The 26,418-nt window shown below is 32.8% G+C and overlaps 1 protein-coding gene and 1 pseudogene across 1 annotated transcript in view; both read right to left on the bottom strand.

Annotated features, from left to right (window-relative positions):
- LOC128163182 (zinc finger protein 585A-like) overlaps window positions 1–11,582 on the bottom strand; it is a 33,347-nt pseudogene extending 21,765 nt beyond the window's left edge.
- Window positions 1–26,418, bottom strand: part of LOC128162609 (zinc finger protein 300-like) — a 292,098-nt gene that overhangs the window by 170,327 nt on the left and 95,353 nt on the right. The window lies entirely within an intron of this gene.

Here is a 26,418-nt window from a genome sequence, read left to right as displayed (position 1 = left end):
ATGAGTTTTATGAGGTGATAATTTTGGTCGGGGCGTGATCAAATCCAATAAAGACCAAAGGGCTTTATGATAGATTTGATCACGCCCCGACCGAAATTGTCACCTCATCATATTGAAAGAATGACTCCTTATTACTTATATTAATATAATTCTAAACCATCGTACGAATAAATATTTAAATATGAATAAGAAAACCCTGCTGGCGCCTCAATTTGGCGACATTTGTATTATGGGTTACATAGTACAAAATCAATACGTAGTGTTATCACAGACAAAGACACTGGAAAATGTAAATATAGTCATATAAACAAAAAGAATCCACTAATGAAAATTGGTTCTTTCATAACACTTGACAATTTTTACAAATGTTTACACCGGCGCCATTTGTCGCGGTACTTCAAACCGCTCGTTGGGGAAAGCCTTATCAAAGGAACCCCGACAAAATCATTATAAAAACCGCATCGACACAAAAAGAACCATATTATTCCCCAAAGAGTTGACAACAATAGCAGAATGTCTTCCGCCAACGTGATGCAGTTAGCCAAGAGATTGGGCCACTCCGAGATTGACTTTAAGAAAGCCTGCCTCCAGATTGTGATGCTCAACGAGAAACTTTCCTCCGCCAGCAGACGATACCGAATGGCGCACGCTTCCGGTCGTCGTTCCTTCCGGTACTCTCTACGTTTGCGCCTGGCGGCAATCGAGGGTCTACGCAACATTTACTACGAATACGCCATGATCAAAGCCCAAGAGATGCAACAAGTTAAGCGTGACGCTGAGGAGGAGGAGGATGGAGATGTCATGGTCCAATGATTTCACTGCTACCGTCCTATCAACCAGTACCATGAATTATGCATTAGAAACGGCTCTTTTTAGAGCCACTAAAATTATTCGAAAAGAATGTCTCTATTACACACCCTGATCAAGATAATAGTGTACAAAACACACACACATTCACTAAAGATATGTGTAACACAGCCACCTGACGTTATAAAAGTTTTCTCTTAATAAAAAATAAATACCCCATATATCTAATAAAACACTTGTTTATTATTAGATATAGAGTGTTTATTTTTTATTAGGAGAAATTTTTATAACCTTAGATGCCTGTTGTATATAATAATTACATTTTGAGGTTATATTTGCGGGCCCGAATGAAAAAATGAATTGTATTTTAAAAAATGATATCAACGCATTTTGAGCATATAAATACATTTTTATATCAAATTGCAATGAATTTCCAAGTAAGGAACCCAAATTAAAAAACTTGAAATACAAGGCATTAATGTCATTTACTAGTAAATAAAAACTACAGCATTAAAACGCAAAGTTAAAACCCCATATGCAACTGTATTGAAAAAAAAGGGAAATAGTTACCTTATAATAGTCCATGTTATCAATGTTCCAATTTACCAACAGGTTTGAAATAAAATGTTGGTTTTTTTCATTAAAAAGAATTTCAAATTCAGTTCAAAAACCATTTTCTGTACACGTACATACATTTCTGTACATACATGTATATTTATGTTAATCAAGTGTTAAAACAGAAATATATTGCATCAGATAATATATATTTACATCCACCACGTACGATTTCATCGATTTTTTACGAAAATTGAGTGTAATTCATAGCTCTGTAGAAACTGACAGAACTGAAATCTACACGCCACGTTTATCAATCGGTTGAAACCTTCAGCAACTCAAGAAAACGAAATAATCATGATGATGTCAGACCCAAACTTTCTTTCAAGACGATTTGGCTCTTTCGCTTATCACACGTACTGTTGTACATTAACAATGATTTGGTTGATTTTTCTAAATTAATACGATCAATTAATTAATTTGTTGACAGAAATATGTAAATGAAAACAATAAAATGCTTTCGTTGATGATTCATGCGGGTTATAAAGGTAGCGATCATTACAAAAAAACAACAACACAACCAGCGGTTTGTGTATTTTTTCTGCAATGTTGCCACCATCATATCAGTGTTTTCATGCATGAATCACAAACAATATTGTTTAAATAATTATCACACACAGTCATGCTTTTACTTTGTGCTAGAATTACCTCAAAATGTGATTGTTTTGATAAATGTAGATGTAAATGACAGTAGGAATTTTAGCGCGTCGTGGAGGTGTCGATAAATTATTTATATATTTATTTATATATTTATTATACTTTGATTTTAATTACTGAAATCTAATTGGTTTAGACGCAGTTAATGATCCGGTCTATTATCCTTATCGTTAGCAACACACTTGGCAACGGGTAACACTATACATTTATTGCATGATGGTAAGGGAAATATGAAGATTTATTCCCACAAGAAAATCGTATACATGTATTGTTAAATGCGCGTAAATTATGCGCGCGCGGTTCGCCGTAGAATTCAAGTTATTCCTATAAGAAAGCAGAATTTTGTTTTAAGACATTTAGTCTAACAAAATAAATTATGTTTTGCGTGGCTTAACAATGGTTTTCTATGGGAGTCAATTTTAACTGATACCCTCCCAAACAGGCACTATTTATATAGTGCTGTATGTTCTATCTGATTGAGTTTACTCATAAATGAAATGCAATAACGATTGTGGTGCAATAGCTATAAGCACTATGATTATTACATATACATGTAATATAATTTATTAGGTGAACTTAATTAACCCCCACCACCACTGAACAATTTTACTTTGGAAAAAGACATACATATTATGTTGATTTATAATTATTGGGGTTTTTCCTGTTCAATACATTTAAAAATAGATTTATACCAACAGCAATAATTCGCAAACAATATATTTTTTAATCTTTAAATCTTAAAACAACAGTTAGCTGGTTGTAGTGTCAGTCATTTAAGCCATTGTCTACGTTTAAGTATTTATAACGCCGCATTGTCAAAACATGTTTCTATTTGAAAGTGCCGAACACACACACACAGAGAGAGAGAGAGAGAGAGAGAGAGAGAGAGAGAGAGAGAGAGAGAGAGAGAGAGATTTTAGATGATAATCGTAATTTATTTTGATAAAACCAAGAAATTGTGAGAAACAAGTAACTTTCAACGTATGGGCCAACCATCAATTATCTAAACAAACAAGTTATTTCTTTAGCCAAACATTAAATGAACGGAAATGTTATTCGATCATATGTGTGTTATAAAAGCAATGCTCATTTTAATAGTCTAATTCATAGAAGTCATTAAAACATTTCGCCATAGCTCAAGAAACATGCATGAGAAAATTTACCATTATTCATATCTCTGAGACTGGGCAATTATACGTAAAACAGGGGCTTTTCAAATTAGATTTGTTATGTTATTTAAGGCCAGTATCTGTATTTCCGTTCTTATTTGAATAAATAAATCTTTAGCTAGCAACAAAATTTGACAAAAAGACACTGAGTTATCTGTAAGTGTCTTTTGTCAAGTTAAAATAAGAATTTAGTTCCAAGAAGGAATGGAAATAAAAGCTAGGTCCATATAGGTAACCCCCCCCCCCCCCCCACTCAGAATCAAATGGTCGTCATCTTATTTGTAAACAGCGTTTGATAACAGGATGATGAGTTGTAACTTTTTATCATAAATCATTTATATATATTAGACAAAACTGATTAGAGAGGGAGGATTCCTGAAACATATACTCGGGATCTTTTTTCAACAGCTTGAAAATGGTATTTAATTGAAACTATTTTAGTAAAACTATTGGTTGGATAAATTGTGAATTAGGAAGAAGACATTAACCTGAAAAGACAGCCTCACAAAATAGAACGTTAAATTAATTTGAAAACATATAGGAGTAGGAGCAGGTAGAACAATTTTAACAAGACCTTGAAATTTCAGTACGGTGCACGTAGCTATCTATTCCTTGCGTCATAACAAGTTTAAAATGATGCAGTTTCAAGCGAATTATACATCGATTGCGTAGTCAGGAAGCAAAAAAAAACACCGCGAAAACGATACTTTTATTACCTGGTCACATAAAAGTGGGGAGGGGGGGGCAACTCCATGTTCATTCAATTTCTTGTATGTAAATTTAAGAAAATTCTTTGCTGCGCAAAAAAGTGTGGGGCAGACCCCCCCCCCCCCCCCCCCGGTTTCATACAATAATAACAATATCTGTATGAAAAACAACACAAGAGTTTCAGAATGTATAAATATTGGCACTTTCTTGAATGTATTCTATAATGTATAAGCACTTTTTGTGGAATTCCTGATTTTTCTGGAGTGTATGCTTGATAGCAGACGACACAATTTTAGCAGACGACACGGTCTTGGCCTCTAAAATGTCAAAGGGTTTTGAACAACTATCCATGATGGACTCGAACACAGAAAGATCATCACTCGTTTTCATGGTGGCATCCTTAGGAAACTTCTGTTGCAGTTGCTCCTAAATCTGGAGTTGATAGAAACGGAGCCACTGAAATTTATGGAGGCATTGTCACTGAAGCTGTAGTATCTACTGTCAAACTCTTTATCCATGAAATCAGAAGCCATGTAGTCAAGAGTAATTTCATCATAAAGTTTTAGTAATTTAGGTTAAATACAGTTAGTTTGAAATGTTGCTTTTGGCCTTCTTTGATCCTCTAAGCTATATCATGGCAATTACATGTATATTTACTTGTCTTAACTAAGTCTCAGAGTTATGTGTATAATGCAGAAAATACTAAAAATTCAAAACCATTTTGCTATGATATTCTAATAAATTCAAATATCATTTTGACTCGTGTATCAATAGATCATCCCCTGGACCTTAAGTAGGTTAGATGTAATTACCAAAACAAAAAGTTATTACAATTTTATAACATTATGATTTCACATTACATTAAGTTACAATATCATTTAAATACTATGATCGAAGAAATATAAGGCTATCATACCTTTTCTTTTCTTTTAGAGACTGTTGTAAATAGTAATTGCAATTAAATCAAAAGATAATGACTAAATGATCAATTCATTATCTTTTTTGTAGCTTTGAAGAAATAATAATTCATGAATACATGCATACAAATTGTTCCACGTACGTCTTTTCAATGTTTTTTCTGCAATAAAAGTTAATAACAATGCCATCATTTCATGATCACCTGTTCTTTTTTTACCAATCATAAAAAATAATCTCTCTATCACTGTCAATTAACATGGACAATCATTTCACTTTCTCTTAATCATTGACAGTTCATACATTTATGTCTCGTCTCTCCATCACTCACAGATATGGAACACATCCTAGGTAAAGAGAATGCGGACTTCCTCTTTGAATTGCCTCCTCTTATCACAAGAACTCGGCAGGTTCTAGCTTAGTCCTAGGTTGGCCAGTAGATGGGCGTATTCCAGGTAAATGGCCTCCACCAGTGACACTGTAAACACACAAATAGAAATAGACCACAATGTAGGCATGCTTTCTATGAAACTAACTATCAGTAAACTATTAAAAGACAATTGCTATTAAATAGTAAGTCTCTCTCTCTCTCTCTCTCTCTCTCTCTCTCTCTCTCTCTCTCTCTCTCTCTCTCTCTCTCTCTCTCCACATGACAGATATACCTTAGCCAACCTGACGGCTGGTCCCACATTCCCAAGGTCTGGGATATCAACAGGTGCCCGGTCCTTTGTCAATCAGGCATAGCAGCTAAACTACTTTGTACACGATGGTCACCTGTAGCACTAAAGGTTCTAGATCTTACTCTGACCGGCAGCAAGATCTACAAAAAATGTGTACATTCTTTTCAATAGCAAACTAAGACTTGTTACAATATCTATGTGTCAATAAAAAGAGAAAATGATGATTTTTTTAGAAAGTAAAGAATAATGCAGCCATCAATTAAGACTGTATTAGAGTGCATGTATATGGCACATAAAATAAAAGAAATGAAAAATCATATAAAGGGGATTTTGACTCTAATTGCAATACACCTATGCATTTTGAGCCTCTCTCTATGTATTAGCATAAATGTTCAAGTCAGTAATTTGTTTGAGTATTTCAACAGAAGGAGGGCTGATAGACCCAGCTGATAACTAGTAATTATTATTGCAGATTGTAGAATGTTATTTGGGTTTTTTAAACTTTCAAAAAACACCAAGAACATGTATTCATGATGTTAATTGATAAATACTACTACCGGTACATGTGTGGTAGATCGGGATTTCGTTTATATTTATTTTTATTGGTATTCCAATCCCAATGTGATTTTATTCTATTACTTTGGTAACACCCACTTTTTACGATAGCCAATAACTTTAATGACAGTTGTCTTTGTTCTTTTTTCTGTATATAAACCCATGTAAATCCTTTTTTGACGAGGGAGACAGCTGGTTTCGCTAGCTACTTTTCTCCTTAGTCCCCGTCTCGTCTGTCTATTTGAGGTCCCTGTTCAAGTTAGGTTTTAGAGTTTGGGGATTTTAAATACTTGATATAAACTTGTTTATTCTGATTTTGTTATAACAAATTTATAAAGGGTTGCTAATCTTGGTTTTCATTAACTTTGAGTTGTTTTTTTTTATATCTGGTTTATCTATATTGAGAGTAAAGTTGTTTTCACACCTTATTTACATTATTTAGGAAAGATAAATTCTTAATGTAGAGGTCAAATTCAGTCTTAAAAAAAAACTAGAACTCTCCTAATGGGACTAATACCCCCGCAAGGCTAATTTCAAATGGGACAAATAATTGATTTGAATAATAAAGGTTTGGAACACATACAGATAAAAAAATTCTAGAATTGTAAAAAACAATATTAGTTAACAAAGAAAAATTAAAATCAAAGTTGTCAGAATTTCACTGTAAATACATATGTATAACAGTAAAGCATTTACAAATTTATATATCTGATATTTTTTTTATTTAATTGTTTTAAAGAAAAAACCAACAAAATGACAATAAACCCTCCCTTTGCAGTAAATGGAAATACCGGTAGCCAAGCAATGCTCTGTTGATAAAACTATGAATATCTTTCTAATAAGAATCTTGACAGATGCAGTTAGTTGTTTCAAATTTTCCTCACTTTCTCCTTTGGTACAATGGAACTCCATATCAGAAAATTGATCCCATAGGACTATTATTTTCTTTGATGAGCTTGTTAAATTTAATAAACTTCGAAAACATTACCATAATTACCATACTTTATAAAAGTATGTAAGAAAGAAAATTTAATAAAATTAAAAAATTACAAACAGTTTTAAAATTGCCAAACCACTACAATCATATCAGTAATTTTGAATTTCATTTAAATTAATGCCCTATAGCTATAGGGTCACTTAAATTTACTTGACTTATAATTTTAAACAACTTCTAAAAATAGTTAACTTTTTTATTAATAATGATAATATTTATTTCCTTTTAATGATAGAAATGTTTGGTTTACATGAAACAGTTTTAAAATAGCCCCAAAACCATCGTCCATTTTACAGATTATCAATTTTCCCTACACACACGTTCCATCTAAACCATGGCTCAGATAATGGCCCCCTTGGGACAAATGAATTCAGCCACACTTGTCTTTGATGTTCTTATTAGCTCCTCAGAATCTAACATTAACAAAAATTTTGCATTGTCAGTTGATAGAATACTTATAAAAAATAAATTTAGTTAAGACATAAAGACAAAAAACCTCCATCAGGATGTATTTATATAAATATATTTTAGAGTGTTTTAATACTATTAATTAATTTATAAAATTTGTGATGATTATCACCCTTACTTTTCAACATCAGTGTACAATAGATAGAATAAGGAAAATGAAAACTGTCATAAAATCATCAAGTCTTGTCTGATCTTAAAAAAAATTGCAGGTGCACATCTTCAGATGATAGTCAATATATGTACAAATTTTCAGACTGTTCCATGCAGTAGTAAAAAAAATCTATAGTGGGGGCAAATTTGCGTCTACAGACAGACGGACAGACAGACGGATGGACAGACAGACGGACAGAGTGAAACCAATATACCCCCCTTAACCTCGTTTGCGGGGGTAAAAATAAACACAATATGAAGTACTGATAAAAACCTATAAGGCACTGACCTGATACACATATATGAATTTACATTTTGTTTTTTGTGATCGGCTTCGGCCGAACACTGTTGTGTCCATCTGAGGCATCCGGCAAATGCTTCCACGTGCGCACACATTCCGCTTGCAAAAATAGTTCTTATAAAAACTTGAAGCTTTGGTTTAGTATTTATATAACATTTTACTCAGTTTTATTTCAATTCATTTACCATAAGAAATGCAAACATACATTAAATCCAGTTCGACCTGTTAATTCAGGAATGCACATTTTGTCTCACGCGTACTTATTCATTCAGTAATACAGCTGACCTCGATGAACTGACCTCGATCATAAGAAGATGCTCCATGAACTGACCTCGATCTATTGATGTTGCCTAATGGTAGGTAGGAAGACGGCTTGATTTATAAACAAGGTTACGTTATAATGCGACCTCATGATGATGGCATTCAATGTTTTTCAGTCGCATTAAATTATTTTAATACAACTCTTTCTTTGTATATGTGTTCATGCTCTTTGAAGAGCCCTACTCTGAAGAAGAAGAAGAAGAAGAAGAAGAAGAAGAAGAAGAAGAAGAAGAAGAAGAAGAAGAAGATACATTAATATTTGATAATTACGTTAAAAAAATAAAACTAGACAAGGAGTTTACGAACGGCTTTCCCCAAATTTATTTCAAAATTTAATTTGTTGACGCTTTATAATGATGAAGTTATGGTGTACAGAATCAAAATATTCTATATTTTGTACAAATACAGTACTATGGGTAGCGGAAAGGGCAGAAAATACATTATTACAAAATCAATGGTGATTTAAATTCAACAATGCAAAATAATATCATCAATGACCATAAATGCCAAACCAACAGTCTTCTTTGCAATATAAATATACCTATAATCAACCAAAGGTGTCTTAATACAAATCAAACGAACACGCCACCTGGCGTTTATTTTTGTGCGTTCTCTTCTTTTATGTTGATGTCTGTTCGTTTTGCATTTATGTATGTTGGTTTTACTTTTTGTTTGTTTGATTTGTATAAATACATCTTTAGTTGATTTTAGGTATTTTTATATTGCATAAAAGACTGTTGATTTGGCATTTATGGTCATTGATGATATTATTTTGCATTGTTAAATTCAAATCACCATTGATTTTGTAAAAATTTAATATTTTGCCATTTCCGCTGCCCATACAGTACTTTTTAATTATTTTACATCAAACTGATCAAGTTGATTGCTTCTAGCTATCTATATATCATTCCTTTAAAAGAAATACTTGTTTACAATGATACGACTTACTTAAGCACTTAAAATGGTGTTACACATAAACATACCACTCATATTACATCTACTATAACATTCTTACCTGAGTCGACCTCTGCTATGTCTATAATCAGATCTTCTGATGCTGAGGCCAACATTTTACCGTCATGGCTGAAGCTCAGAGTTCTGACTGGCCACTCTAACCTGAAATCAACACATTAAATGTCCATGTCTCGTTTTTTTCAGGGAATGCACAGAAATATCATGCAAAATATCACAGTTGCTATTCTTATAAAACTTTCTAAAGATTGAAACAGAGACCAAAATCCCATTGCTTACTTTTTGGATTTCTTGAGCGTAATAAACAATATCATTTAAAATGCATGCGCTACATACAATGTATTAAACTTGACATCAGTAAATCTTTATTAAGCTTTAGAATTCAAAAAGCTATAAATTTTCTAAATATTATCATACATAGATTTACAGAAACATTTTGCAGGTAGTAGATCTGAAATAACAACATTTTTACAGCAAGTAAAAAAAAATTATCTGTTAAGTTTTTGAGACTATTATGAGTGTACATGTGTAGTTTCTATGAAACAAAATGTACAGTACTTGTGAAGTGAATCTTAAATGTAATATATTGTGCACAACTCTTACTACGTGGAGAAGGTCCTAATACCGGCTAGCTCTGCTACGTCCCAAATACTGACCAAGGCGTCTGCACTACCGGTGGCAAAATACTTTCCCTTGGGGTCAAACTCGATACAGATGCAGCTAGCAGGGTGAGCATTCAGGGTGTGCTGGAGTTTTAAATTTGGGTAGCTGTCAATGACAATGTGTTCTATTTGCATAGAGTTCAATTCATTTAAAATTACCAAAATGCTACACAAGGTATTGAGTAAAAATAAATATGCACAATTATTTAAAAACTAATTGCGTTACATTGAGCTGTCGTATCCATCATTACATATTCATTGGTTCATTAATGCTTCATAATACTGCAATGTTCCATGCTTCATCTACCTATAAACTACATGTACCTCAGTATGTTTATGCTGCCTTGCTCACTCGTCAAGAAGAACAGGTTCCCTTCATTGTTCCACGAGATCTCATTTACCTCAAACTTAAACTGTTCCTCGGCCTTTGACCTGTGACTTCTAACATCAATAAATGCAATAAGGTCGTCCTTGTTGCCCACAGCTATAGTGCTACCATCTGGTGACCAGCAGATGTTTATGGTTTCACCTTAAACGCTTCGAAAATATGTCGATTCTCTTCGTGATTACAGCTTTCAACTAACATTGATTATCAGTTGTTATGTACAAAAACGTGAAATAGAGATAATATACTGTTTCCATGTTATTGGCAATACAAATTTGGCAATGACAAATGTCATGTCATTTGCAACAGACGATCATAAATACGTGACGGATTATAGATAAAGGTGATCATGAGCAGATATAATATTTTCACTTGAACCATATGTGCATGATTAATATTAAATCTAAATTCCGTAGTACCATATCTCTTGTATTAATTGATCCCAACTCCCCAAAGAAAGTGGGCACTTTGTGTACATTCGGCAGGAATCTGGGCACACAAGGAGAATGAAAATTTCATCAATTAATTTTGAATATTTTTCGAATTATAACCGTTATTTGGTTTCTATTGGATGTGGAATGAGTGGAAAAATATTTGAAATGCAAAAGTTTGTATCATAATATGGGTCTAAATATAGCAACACGATGCAATTCATGCAAAATCCTACTTATTTACAACTTTTTTAAATGATTTTGTTGTCTCTGGGTCTTCTCTCCACAAATTTTAAACGTGTAAAGATAACACATTTTAACATTAAAAATGTCGCTTTTTAAAAAAAAGATGGAGAGATAATCCAGAGATGACTAATTATGTACTTATTCAAATTATTTTTTGAAGAATAAAAAACAAAGTCCATTGATATGACAATGTTGTTTCAAACAGTATTTTATAGAGCATATTGTCAAGTCTCGCATGGCTCATCATGATCAGTGGTTTCGTCCTGGTTTAGTGAATACAAACATGCAGTGGTTTGAGTTCAAATCCAACTGGTGGTCTTGTTTAAAAAATTATACTGTTTTGTTTATAATGTTTGTTATTATAATGTTGAATTATAATATACCGGTATATTTTAATTTGTCGTTATTGATTTCTAGATCTGCTGTATGAATGCTATATTTTTTCTTATTACTATTTTTTAGGATACACACAATATAACTGCATTAAAATATGTTTGAATTAACATTTCCAATATAACTAGTTATCGGTTTACCTCTCATTACCATTTTTTAGAGCTTGTGAGTTTTTTAATAACTGAAATAGCAATGTACTTCGACTCTCAACATAATATATTTTTGTTGAAACCTGTACATAGACTTTCAAGGTTACAGACATTTAAATCCCAATTGATTCGTGTCGAGGATTCCTACAAACTTACAATCTTGTGCGCTCTCTTTCCATAAAACATTTGCAGTATAAGACTTGCATTGAAAGTTTGACACTTAACTTATGTATTTTAATTAAAATAGATATAGCTAGGTAGTAATAGCAGTGGAAGCCGGGATTTGCAAGCCAAATGAGGGAACGACAGAATCTTGAAAAAGAGCATGTTTTTAATTACCCCACGTACATGTGTATCACTATGGACATTTATTGTATGTACAAATATGCATATGGTTGTTTATAATTTGTATTGTGTATAAAAAAAAGTAAAAGGCAATATAACTACTAACATTTTGTTTTACAGAGTTAAATATGAATATAATGCATTCATCAAAAATATAATTTTTCAGATTCAAACATTATCATGAGCACTGCTAACCTTATTTCTACATTTTAGCATATACTTGTAACTTTTTAAAAATTTTCTTCATCATTTTTTTTTATTAGAAAATTCGTCCCAAGATATTTGAGACCAAGTTAAATCAAGAAAGACAACTCTTAAACAAGATCTTTCAAACCAAGAATTTTGCAATGATTCAGTATTTCTTTTAATTTTTCAATTTCATTCAATGTCTTTTTTTCATATCATTAACCAATGAATATCATTTCTATTTTCATATTTTTTGTGGGATTTCATCTAGCAGTTTGCCATAAAAGAATTTTCAAATATTTTAGTTTCATCTTTATGTTGATTCCAATAAAAATCATACAAACTTCATTCATGATTATTTTGTTTTTCATTTTCAAACTTTAAAACAATTTACTTTCATAAGAGTTTTAAAACAGAAATGTTTTGTTTTCACAAGTCATAATAGCCCAGAAAACTTTAGAACAGATGTCTAACAACTCGATCGGCATCTGGTGAATTCGACATCTTGTTATTTTTTGTCATATATTAAGACAGGAAAATATAAAAAGAAACACAAAACCATTAGGGTGATTTAACCATGCATCGGACACATACCTTGGATCGGACAACTTTGTTTATAAATATACAAGTAAATGTGCATGCGCTCATGTGTTGTTTCGTATATTCCTGAATTAGAACAAATGAACTTTATCATTATTAAGAATTTGACAGTCACATTGTCAAAGAAATAGCAATATAGACATCGTAAAATGACATCAAATACGCCATTATTGAAAATTTAGTTACGAAGATTTTACACTAAAGCATTATTTGAATGTTGTGCGTTTGATTGTGAATTAGTGAAAATGCACTCTCTGCGTAAAATTATTAGAAAGAAGTAAGTTTTGAAACAAAATTTGAATAAAATAAGTCCAAGAAATTTGAACATTTAATGTCAAGGTCATTATTGCACTATATGTTCATTTCACCATGGATCGGACACAAATTAACCATGCATCGGACAGTTTTCACTGCATGATTTCTTCTAATAATATGGAGATTATGTGACCATTCCTTGTGATATACTTTAAATGTGAAGTAAAATAAAAATTTAAAAAATAATTGAAACAAACGTTTTCCTCAAACCACTTAAAACTCGAGTTTTACGGACACACCCTTTTTAGTCCAAAGTTCCTGTAGGAACTGGCACGATAAAGAACCCCTTATGATAAATATTCCTTTAAACAAAAGCACTAGTCTAAATTCCTATATGTAGATTTGAGGATTTACATTAAAAGAAATATGAATAGCAATTGAATAAATTAATATTTCCGAACATTTGTATTTTTGCATTAAAACCAGAAAATGTTGTTATTTTTAATCTCTACTGCACTACTATAGCTGTCCGATGCTTGGTAAATATTGTCCGATCCATGGTGAAATAGTTCAACACTTCATTAATTTGCTTTATTTTCTACATTTTTAACAATTTCACAATTTTTTCTCCAATAATTAAGCAAGGGGGAAAACCTGTAACTTTTAAAACAAGTTCTATTTATATTTGGACGATATTTGATGCGTGAACGAAGGGAAAAATCCAAAGGTGTCCGATGCATGGTGAAATCACCCTATGTGCTTATGACAAATAAAACTTTCACTTATCCTACTGTCTATGCGTGAATAAAAACAGTTTTAAAAAACTATTTACAGAAGTATTTATGTTTAATACAATAATTAACTATACAAGTTGCTGTCCTTTAAAAAAAGGACTACAATACGTGGACCATTTGCATGTGTTTCCAACGAAAACGTGAAAGCCTTAAGATTATCAAAGTTTCCACCGACTCTAGCCGCCTACTTTTAACCACTAAATTTGTACATTGGATAACGTATATGTATAGCCCTTACTTTCTATCTCAGAATTTAAAGGGTTCATTATTCTAAAATAATTATGATCTATCTATGAATGAAGTCTGCATGTATAGTATCAGGTATTCGGCGAATTCTACTATTTGCGCACACATTACGATTCGCACTACTTTGTTAACTATGCAGCGACAGCTTTGTTTAAATCAATTTCATAGTTTGATGCATTTTTCTTGAGATTTAAACTTTTATACAGTGACATAAATATTCAATCACACCTAAATGCTTAAAAAAAATTAATCGGGAAGTACTCTAGCCTCGCCTACTATAAAAGTAAAGTTAAGTTACATGTGTATACGGAAAACAACATCGTCGCAAACCACGGTTTTGAGTCCACAAGGTTTCTATGGAGAGAATCGATGTGAATCACACGTGGGTCACCGACGATGGGAAAACAACAAACCATTTCAAATTATGCTATTTGATGCATGTTGTAGTTTCGGCATAACATTAACTTATTTCATAATACTGACAGTTCATATCACATGCCGATTATTTCTTTAAAAGGAACACTTTGTTTCTGTACTGACTACTGTTTACCGACAACTTTACAATTACAGCGCCCTTTGAACTTATGTGTGCATATGGCATGGAATCCCGATCCCGATTCAGATAAACGTGCTAGCCTGGTTCCCTGAGCTACCCATTACGCACAGGAACCAGGCTAGCTCATGCGCAGGCTGAATTTTCCCCATAGCATCCGGTTTAACCTCGCTTATATATTTTCTGCGTGGACCTCAGGGTCCACGCAAAAATCAAGGAGGAAATACGTTAGATTTTTAAACACATTATTTTTTCCCTTAAATTATCTGCATTGTATTAAACATTTTAATAATTATTTACACTCAAAGATACTTAATCATGTGTTATGCAATGTGTACCTTGTTTAATTGCTAAAACAACAATATGACAAGTGTTGTATTCATAGTATACACGGAAGGGGTACCAGGTGCTATTTAAATTCCGTAGTACCATATCTCTTGTATATATTGATCCCAACTCCCCAAAGAAAGTGTAATTTATTGTACACATGGAAGGAGTGCATAAGGTACTAATTATGAGGAGATTAATGAAGAGACCCTGTCAACACATGGGCTTCCCTCGCTGTGTCACTTGTTCTTGCGACTTTAATATATATCGACATATATATTGCAACAGCAATGGATAACAGCACAATATCATATGAATCCACAGGTGCTTATGGAACGCCGGGACTGTCTTATATGAGGATTAAACATTATACGCAGTGATTTCCTCATTATATTTGGTAGTAAATTCATTATATTAGGTCTTTTATACATTATATCGTGTGCATTTTCCATTATATACAGCACTTCTTTCATTATATGATGTAGTTATATCACTATATTATGTACATTTATCATTATATGAGATGCTTCCAACATTACATGAGGTGCTTCTAACATTATAAGCGGTCGTTGTAACATTATATGCGGTCGTTCTAACATTATATGCGGTGAACACAACATTATATTATGTACTTCTCACATTACATACAGTATATTCATTATTATAAGTAGTATTTTTGTTTTGATGATGATGATGATGAGCGTTAAATATTATGCCCAGTCCTGTTTGCATTCTGTGCGGTAGTTTTTGTATTTCATTGTGATGTAGACACATTATTATATGCTGTGCTTTCATCTTTATGATGATGACCTTTCGGAAGCTTTTTCTCGGAATGTCTCAGGAATATTAACGCAAAGTTTTCAGTATGACGGACCATTTGATAAAGTTGGTTTAGGTACGACTCGGTTTGGGTAAGACTTAACAAAAAATCTATTATTGGAGATCATTCAGGCTTATAAATATATTTCATAATGACAATTTACAATTTGGTACAATTCAGAGGCGTCGGAAGCAAATTGAAAAAGTGGGGGGGGGGGGGCTTAGACTAATCATCAGAAACCTTGACAAGAATTCCAAAGATCATTAAAATTCTAATTCCTATGGGGGAGGGGGAGGGTGTAGTATACTTATGACTATTAGTCCAATCTTACTCGCATAATTTTTTCCCCAAATCATGAAATTCCTTATCTCGGGGGGGGGGGATACTTTACATATGCATCCAATTTTCGATATCACTATTAATGTTTTAATCTTTTTAAGGTTAATTCAGGAACAATTTTACTTGCTGCGAAAAAAGTGGGGGGGGGGAATGGGGCTGAAACCTCATGATGCTATATTCCTTATGGTTAGGTCTAACTTTGCAAATAAAAAAGACGTCTGGTTCCGACGCCTATGCGATTGAAGTAACGTCAGTTCCATTTATTTATTGAAACGACAGAATTATACTATATGCTGGGGGAGAGGGGGCATCTCGTGTGAAAACAGAAATATGTAGATTTATCTTCGATTTTCACCACAGGAGAGTTGTACATGCACACTTTTTTTGGTTTACTTAAAAAGTGAAATTAAATGCAAGTAGAGATGTGAAACTGAACTCTCCTACTTGTGTGCATGAGCTCCAAACCGGACACGTGTACATAAAATCCATAAAAAAGATTGTTTACTATATATGAATTATCAAATTAAAAAAATATTAAAGCGGAAACAGAACATATAAGTTGTCAACATTTTATTTTTATGTATGCACGAATAAAGGTCTTATTTTTTTATGAATTCAATATGCCAATTATATATTATGCAGACATTACCGATGACTTTTCAAGCTCGAATGGCGTGCATTGAAAGTAGAATGGAAGGGGGAGGGGTGTATCAAAATTTCAGAAACTGCTCATTCATCTTCATTAAATGCAGATCTAAAGTTTACTATTTGGGATAAATTTAATCTAAATTACTAATTTTAAGTAAACGGTATTTATTAATTTGGCGGTACTTAAAGAAAAGTTTTGTCACAAAGAATACATCTGTGAAATATAAAAGCAAATGCCCTACCAACTCAAATGTTAAGGCCAAGGTTTAAATTTTTGCGGACAAACAGATTGACGAACAGGGCAAAAACTATATACTTCCGAATCTTCTATTAGGACGGGGGCTTAAAAAAGCTTAAACTTAAAACTTAAAATGTCTTTCCGCTAACTAACGAATCGTGTACCTTTGGCAAGCGAATATTTATATCATGGGAAGGCACAACAGTGAATATTGTATAAGATATTCCGGAACAGATCGAATATTTATTTCCACCCCACCCCTTTTCCAAAACCAAGAAATAAGAATTCCTTTAACGCTTAGTGGGCATTTCTAAGAGAATAATTTTAAATTTTGGCAAAGTCCTAGAAATATAGATAGAAAACTTAACTTTAAATAATGGATTGTGATTTGTGTAGTAATGGAATTATTTTTTTAAACTTATCAGATGAAAAACTTAAATACACAATGTGCAGATCTATTTTCATGCCTTATAATTTGGAAAGATATAATTTAATCCTCATCAAGTATTTTGATTAATAATGTTAAAGCAGAGTTAGACAAATAGCATTGCCCCGTCAATGAGTGCATCCATCTATAAATTGAAACTTTGAGGTCCCGAAATATATCATTCATTTTTTTCATAGCACGACCTTCGAAAAAAAGCTTCCGAAAGATCATCATCATAAAGATGAAAGCACAGCATATAATAATATGTCTACATCACAACGAAATGAAAAACCACCGTACGGAATGCTAACAGGACCGGACATAATAGTTAACGCTCCTCATCATCATCATAATAACAGAAATATTTCATACAATAATGAATATACTGTATGTAATGTGAGAGTACATTGTATTAATAGTGCCTGTTTGAGAGGGTAAGAGTTAAAATTGACACCCCGAGAAAACCGTTGTCAACCGACGCGAAGCGGAGGTTGACAATGGTTTTCGAAGGGTGTCAATTTTAACTCTTCCCTCCTAAACAGGCACTATTTATTTTATTAAACGGAATGTCTTAATTTTAAATAATTAAAGAAAACTTTGCTGCTTAAATATAGGATGACGTGAATTCTATGGCGAACCGTACGCGCATAATTTACGCGCATGTAAGAATTCGTTGTGTTACCCGTTTCCAAGTATGTTGCTAACGCTGAGGGTATTAGAACGGATTATCAACTGCGTATAAACCAACCAGATTTCAGTATTTAACATGAAAGTATATTAAAATATAATGTTGTGTTTACCGTATATAATGTTAAAACGACCGCATATGATGTTAGAAGCACCTCATATAATGTTGGAAGCACCTCATATAATGATAAATGTACATAATATAGTGATATCACTACATCATATAATAAAAAAATGAAGTACTTTATGATATGGAAATAAGCACACGATATCACGATATAATGTAAAAAAGACTTCATATAATGAATATACTACCAAATATAATAGGACAACACTGCGTATAATGTTTAATCCTCATTTAAGACAGTCCCGGCGGTCCAAAGGTGCGCGTGGACATAACCGTGCACTACCCCAGGTCATCAAAACTATAGACACAGGGTATGATTATCTACACGGTGTGACGTGTCTGAATGATACAGAGATCTGGACAGGTGGTTATGATAACATGATGAAACTCTTCAACCTCCAGGGAGAACTAATGAAGTCCATCCAAACCGAGTCAGGGAACGTTCCAGAGGACATAGCAGTGACAAGGATGGGGGATCTAGTTTATACTGATAACAAAGATAGAACTGTGAACATAGTGAGGAATACACAGATAAAGACAGTGATCATACTACAGGGATGGAAACCTTGCGGTGTCTGTAGTACCTCCTCTGATGACCTCCTGGTCGTCATGGGCAACGATGGTTATAAACGAACAAAAGTTGTGCGTTACTCTGGTTCCACAGAGAAACAAAGTATTCAGTACGATGACGAAGGACGACCTCTCTATTCATCTGGTCCTTACAGTAATTACATCAGTGAGAACAGGAACCTAGATATCTGTGTGTCAGACTGTAACGCCCGTGAAGTAGTGGTGGTCAATCAGGCCGGGAAACTCCGGTTTACCTACACTGGTCCTCCCTCTACTACCAAGGAATCATTTGATCCATGGGGCATCACAACAGACAGCCAGAATCTGATCCTGATAGCAGACTATTACAACCACCGTATCCACATCCTGGATCAGGACGGACAGTTCCTCTGCAACATTGACAACTGTCATTTATGGCGTCCATGGGGTTTATGTGTGGACACCCAAGACACCCTCTTTGTGGCCGAGAACAGAACAGGTAAAGTGAAGAAAATCCAATATTACATGTAAATCAATTAACTGTATAAATTATATGTAAACAAAGCGTATAAATATATATTACATATTGTGTGTAGATATAATGTAAACAAACTATACACATAACATGTCATCATACGGTGTGTATCGGATGTAAACACGCTGTGTGTGGATAATTTAATGTACCACACATAAACTGAACGTGTCTACAAGATGTGAACAGACTGTTTAACTGTATCTATGTTAGGTTTTCATGAGTTTAATCATTCCATTTCTTCAAATTTTTATTTGTTTATATATCATATGTTCGTATATAAACAAATTGTTCTTTTATATTGATATTACATCTAAAACCAACTGACCATGTTATATATTGTATGTAAACAAACTGTGTTTATGTATCACATGTATATATCAAGTGACCCTACACACGTATATTACAAATTACAAACTCCTTGTTCTATTAGATGTACTATATAAAGTGACTGTTTTTACTGTGTCTATTATCTTTGTTACATTAGAATGAATGGACTGTATTTGTTACATGTGGTTATTAGCAAACTCTGTGTGACGTGTTTTAATTACACATAATGGGTTAACAGACAGGTAGCAATCAATTCTTTACCAGCAATGGAGCGAGGCAACAAAGGTACTGAGGCCCATTACTTATATAGAGGAGTGTTACCAGTATATTAACCCAGTCAGAATTCATATCCAATGACAACAACTGTTGTGACTTACCTTTAAACCTTTAGAATTAGAGTAGATGTTTGATACCCTGCTAATCTTGTATCTTCTGTTCTAACTTAATAGAATCCTTGTGTGGAATATTCTGTCCCTTTGTGTTTTTATCCAGGAGTTTTTGCAGAACTGATTTAAAAATTCTGAAAATGTATTTAGACAATGATTATATTGACATAGATGTACATGATACTGCTTAGGAATGCTTTATGATTATTTGTTTTTAAATAAAACTTTAAACAAAAAAATCAATGTACTGTTCATCAGAAACAAGCATTTAAAATTTCACATCAACCACACGATGGCGTCACAACTGTGGCGCCTGCAGGGTCAGCAATTGTCAAATTGTCATGCTAACAATTAATTTAATTTAAAAGAGGAACAGGAATTATATTACATCAAATAAAAGTACAAAGTTTGTACATATAAGTACCGGTACCAATTTGTCTTTGTTGAAACAGCAGTTACTGCCTATCTGTGGTCAGTGGAGCAGTGAGATATGAGGCTCTCTTTCTCTGTCTCTCAGCGATACAGTGATGAGTGTGGGCTAATAACGATATCTGAGATGAATTGACTGCTATTTGATGACTGTAACAAGTAAAATACATGTGAAATATGAAAAAAGCTTGTTTTAAGATACATAAGCTTTTAAAAAAGGCTGGATTTTACCCAAATTTCAGGTAGAGATGATGAAACGACTGATCATGAAGGGTCAATTTAAGATGCAAAATTATTAATTCGTGATTGAGTACATTAGCAAGAATTAGGGATGTCAACGAGTACCCGGTTAACCGGGTACTCGATCGAACGTCCGAGTATCGAATACTAAAATCGGTACTCGGTTACTCGGATGTATATGTATATTTTTTTAATATTTTTAAGTTTATATAATAATGCATTAAAACATCGGTTTTAAAACTTAAAATGTCCATTGCACTTGTACATACAGTAATTAGGATTTCCCACGCCTCTAAATATGCTAAATGACCGTTATCGCCTGTGGCAGTGTTTATATAGTAATTATCGTGACCAAGCACCTGTTACCCATCTTTTCTCACCTTTGGCTGTCTTCTACCCTTATTTTTGGCTTATTTTAATGATTTGTTTTCACTGAACATCGTTTATATAGTCTATTATATAAATTAGATAGCACTCAGTAGAGAAACTGAACAGACCTAAATATTTCTGGAAATATTTTAAAAGAACTGAAGATTCAAAAAACGTAAAATGTAAGCCGTGCGAAGTAAATTATCCTATACGGCCGGGGAACGACAAATTTTGTCAATTCTCCAAGAAGCCGTAAATTCTTGGGAAAAGAGACAGATGATACTACACGTGCGATTATTGATATGGTTGTGTTTGATTACATGCCGTTACAAATGGTCGAAGGCAAAAGCTTTAAAAAACTGATGTCCATCGTTGCACCAAACTACAACATACCGTCAATGTACTTGTTCATATTTATTTACACTTTTACCGAGTACCCGGGTACTCGATCGGAAAAACGTCCGAGTAACCGAGTACTAAAAATTGACCGATTTGACATCCCTAGCAAGAAAATATTCTTATGAATTAATTTGAATATGAAAAGATGATGATTAAACAAATAATTTACTAATATATCCATTTCTCTAAACCCCTGCAGTTGATATAGTTGGGAGATAATCTTTACGCTCTATTTAAATCATGCAAAAGTTTAAGAAAGGGCATTTCTATGGCTTTAAACCAAATAATGCCGCAAAACAAGGCTGTTTAAAGCAAGCCTTGTTAATTATACCTTGTGCAAATAAAATCTTAATTGTCTCCTGAAATGACGGAACTGGTCAACAATCCACCGTCAGCATCAGAGAGGAAGAAATAGTCTAGTGACTGGGGGGGGGGGGCACCATTATCTTCTTTTTTTTTTATAATTTATTTTTTTTCTTTTCATTTTCACAATCATATATGATTTCATAAAGAAAGCAATATATATAAGAATTTTTTGGCACCATTGTCTTCTTGGTAGGGGGCACCTTAAAGTGATACAAAACATTTTGTAAACTGACAATATTAAAAAAATAAATTTATGCTCAATTACTTTTGCAAAATTAAGACCATTTATTAATAACTATATTTAATTCACTATGTTTAATCTGGGATTATGAAACATAGATTAAAATCCATGCACTTTACTTGTATCACAATAATTGGAATGATTTATAATCCAGTATGTATGTAAAATTTAAAAATTACATCATTATTAAAAAATCAACTAAATGTTCACCTAGTCAAAGGGAGACAACTTCATCATTTAAACCACAAGGATATTGTCATTCCTGTGTTAAGTGAACAGTTTTTACATACTGAAGTGCAGTAGAGCAGACTGAGAGAAAGCTTCCCACAAACTACTTCAATCAATTAGACAAATCAGCTGAAATGTCTTTCGGAGTAATCAGGAGCAGAGGCTGTGACCTGCATGGAAAGACATAGGTTTCCAACAAAAACGGGACTCAAGAGTGCTGTGTGTACCTTCACATTCGACCATTAGAACCCCTTCAAGGAAGTAGAAACAAATGCATATCATCTTTGCATACTAAGAAAAAATTACCACCAGCATCATCCAGACGACTGGTCTCTACAAACCCGACTTGAAATGTACACCCATCCCCCTCCACTCGCAAGGTTGTCGGAACAGAGAAGGTGGTCCCTCACCCTTAATTCCCTTAGGCTATAGAGAGAATAATTTAACCGTGACTAGGCTATGTTCAGCAGAATATTACAATGTATGATCATATGAATTATAGTACAAAGTGCTGAAACTATTTTTAAAGTATTTATCTACTACAATTATCACTATAACATAATATGTTAATTATATTATAATTTTATATAAGGTACACATCGTAGGATATCTTCATTTCAAGTCAAATCCGGTTCACTCCCCGCCCCACCTTATTTTTTATCAATTCGCCGCCCCATGCAATATGAAATGCCTTCCGACACCTCTGGAATGAGAATCCTCTCATGTGCGGGTTCAGATAATTTCCCAAGGCGGGGTGGGGGGGTTACTTTGTTTGGAGAAGGATCCTAAACCTGGTTTTGTCGATATTTTACTTTGTGAACTTAATAAGGTTGAAGTTTTCAGGGGGGGGGGGGGGGGCTTTGACTCTCATCCAGATCCGCGCATGCCTATGACTACTAAAAGTTACATTTATAAAGAACAATTAAAGTGATTTTAGACGTAGTTTGTTTTTTGGTAATTTGTAAGGTACATGTACAAAGGAAATATTTAATTTAGGGTGATTAAAAAAAAACAAATGTCCCGAACATCAATGTTACACAGAGGAGGGTTGGGGTGTTATGCCCAGATGATTAACTCGGTTGTAACTGAGTTTCATGAAAAGAAAAGAGAACTTCTGTGGCAACGCATTTGAAAAAAAAAATTAAGTCCGTTGAAAACCCTGTTAAAAAATACTAATGAATATGATTTACCGCCTTTGTTGACAACACGGGGATGGGGGGTGTTAAAGAAATACAGTTCAATAACCAGTTCATCATTGAAATTGATTACGGGAAGATTAATATTTTTTTAAGGTCCCCCATCATTTATCTTTCTTTCCAAAATATGAAATATAAAGCAAGCTATACGCGTATAGCGTAAACGTTACAAAACGGGAAATGTCTTAGGAATAAGATTTGCCGTAGACAAGGTACAATGATATTTTAAAAAAAACTGCCCCCCCCCCCAAAAAAAAGTTTCTCCCGTGGAATATATGAAGACCGTAATTGAATGTAACTACATTTGAATAAGAACTACTAAGTATAACACCAAAGAAAAAACCTATCGATATTTTTTTCAATGTAAAGTACTCCCCGTCAACATTCGGTGTTTATTTTACTGAGTTAACATGTGAAAATGAAAAAATATACATAAGCAGTATCGCTAAAAAAACCCAGGTATTAAACCTGTGTGTATATATATATCAGACTTGGGGCGAATTACATTGTAAAGTAATGCATTACATTACCATTACTTCATGAATTTGGGCATTAAATTACCATTACCATTACTTGATTTTCTTGAAGTAATGCATTACATTACCATTACATGAGTAAAGTAATGCATTACCATTACCATTACTTTGTTTTAAAAAAAGTTAAGCTAATAAAGAGTTTTTGCAAATGTTTTAAATATAAAACACTCTTTTACATATCTGCAGGTTCATGTTCAATATCAGGTTCAAATTCAATGACTAAATATATGTACAAGAGTCATTCTTTATCAGCTCAATATAATAATCTTGTGGCATTATGAAAAACATATTACATAAGTACAGTCATTTCATGCATATCTTTTACAAATTTATGCTATGGTATGCGATTTTAATGATATGCTATGAGATTTGTATGCTATGCTATGAGATTTGTATGCTATGCTATGAGAAATTGAAATGAAGGGCTTAATGATATGGTATGGTATGCTATGCTATGGAATGCTATGAGATTTGAACAAAAACGCCTCCGTACACCGAAGAGTTCCACACATTTCAAAGTAAAATAATAAAAAGCCAAAGTTTACCACAAATCTATTATGTAAACATTTATTTTTGCAAATAAAAATATTTAAAACCGAGTTAAAAGAATGTTGTATGCTATGGTATGGTATGATATGACGAATGCGATTCTATGAGATTGTATGCTATGGTATGCGATTCCAATGCTATGCTATGAGATTTCAATGCTATGCTATGAGATTTCAATGCTATTCTATGCTATGGTGTATGTTGTAAAAGATATGCTTGAACCGACTGTAAAAAGATATTTATAGACATTTGGCATGATACAATGTCAGATATGACATAGAGACACAGAATTCGTGCATAATAGAAAACAATTTATGGAATAATGTTGCGGTTATTAAAAAGCTAAATAGAGATATATCCCCAGATAACACAAATCTTTATAATTTTGGACACTTAATTGTATTAATTTATAGACATAGGGTTTTTTCCAGTTATATTTCTTAATATATTTTAATCGGATTTCTTTATGCTGAGGACACTTTAAGACAAAAGATTGCTGTTGCACTTTATGATCAAAGTTTCAAAGGTTTCATCTTTTAACTGCATCCTATTAGTTTGAAAATCTTCCCAGCTGTACTAAATAAACGTTCTACAGGTGCAGCGGAAGCTAGGACTGAAAGATTGTTAGACAATATTTATCTCAGGATATATTAAGTGAAAAAATAGAAAAAATGCATGATTCTTGGAGAGAGAGAGAGAGAGAGAGAGAGTAAAATAATTTTCAAATGGGTTATAATATTGGAAGTGATTTTGATTTTCATCATGGATGGACAGTGCATTCATTTTGCCCTTAAAGGTGCATGTCTGTCCCTTATTCTATTGGGACATGGCATAGGGAAGGGGATTGGGGTGTTTAGCACTTCTTATAACAACAGATTGTTTTGATACTTAGGTTATCCTGGGGGCATAGTGTGTTGTTGACACATCTTTATTGAAGTGCAAACTAATTGGAGTAAATTGTTTAAATGATTTAAAACTCTTAAAAACAATTAAAAACAACACTCATAAAAATGTTATGAAACTGTATTGTTATATCTAGTAATATGAACAATTTAAAAATGAAATTTTATAAAAATCTTTTAATACAACTAAAACATTTTTATATCTAGAATTATTTCTTTCTTCTTTATAATAAAGTTAATCACATTCAATTTCAACTATTCATTTATTCATCACATTTTTAAAAGTGAACATGCATAAATAAGCATAGTAATGCAAAGCAATGCCATGTAATGTCAGCATTACACTAAGTTTTGGAAAGTAATGAATTACATTACCATTACTTGTAATGCTAATTTTGTGGCATTACACATTACTAGCATTACTTTGAAAACATGTAATGCATTGCAATGCATTACCATTACATTTAGCATTACCCCAAGCCTGATATATATATATATATATATATATATATATATATATATATATATATATATATATATATATATATATATACATCTCCCAAGTATTATTCCCTCTATTTCTTAAGGAAACTTATAGATAATTCATGGCTCTATAGAGACAGCCAGACTGAAATCTACACGCCCCATATCGATTAACTCTCTTGTTGCATAATTGTAAAAGAAGTTGTTTTAAAAATACGTATGGAATATATTTTCAAACTAAAAACATATAGAAATCAATGGAACTACTTATGTAAATTAAATGTTATATGAAAAGTATGATTTATAGTCATATAAACAAAAAGAATATAATTATGAAAATGGGTTTTTTCATAACACTTGACAATTTATACAGATATAAATTGCAAATTTTCAATTATTTCGATTGTTTCAATTTGTTAGACCATATCTTCATCCTTGTTTTAATTTTTGTTCTTAAAAATAATATTTTATATGGTTTTCACTTTGAAATAACTTTCTCGGCCATATCTTGAA

This window comes from Crassostrea angulata, chromosome 9 (assembly GCF_025612915.1).
Source record: "Crassostrea angulata isolate pt1a10 chromosome 9, ASM2561291v2, whole genome shotgun sequence".
NCBI lineage: Eukaryota > Metazoa > Mollusca > Bivalvia > Ostreida > Ostreidae > Magallana > Magallana angulata.
The sequence above is the reverse complement of the archived record's forward strand: the minus strand, read 5'-3'. Positions and strand labels throughout refer to the sequence as shown.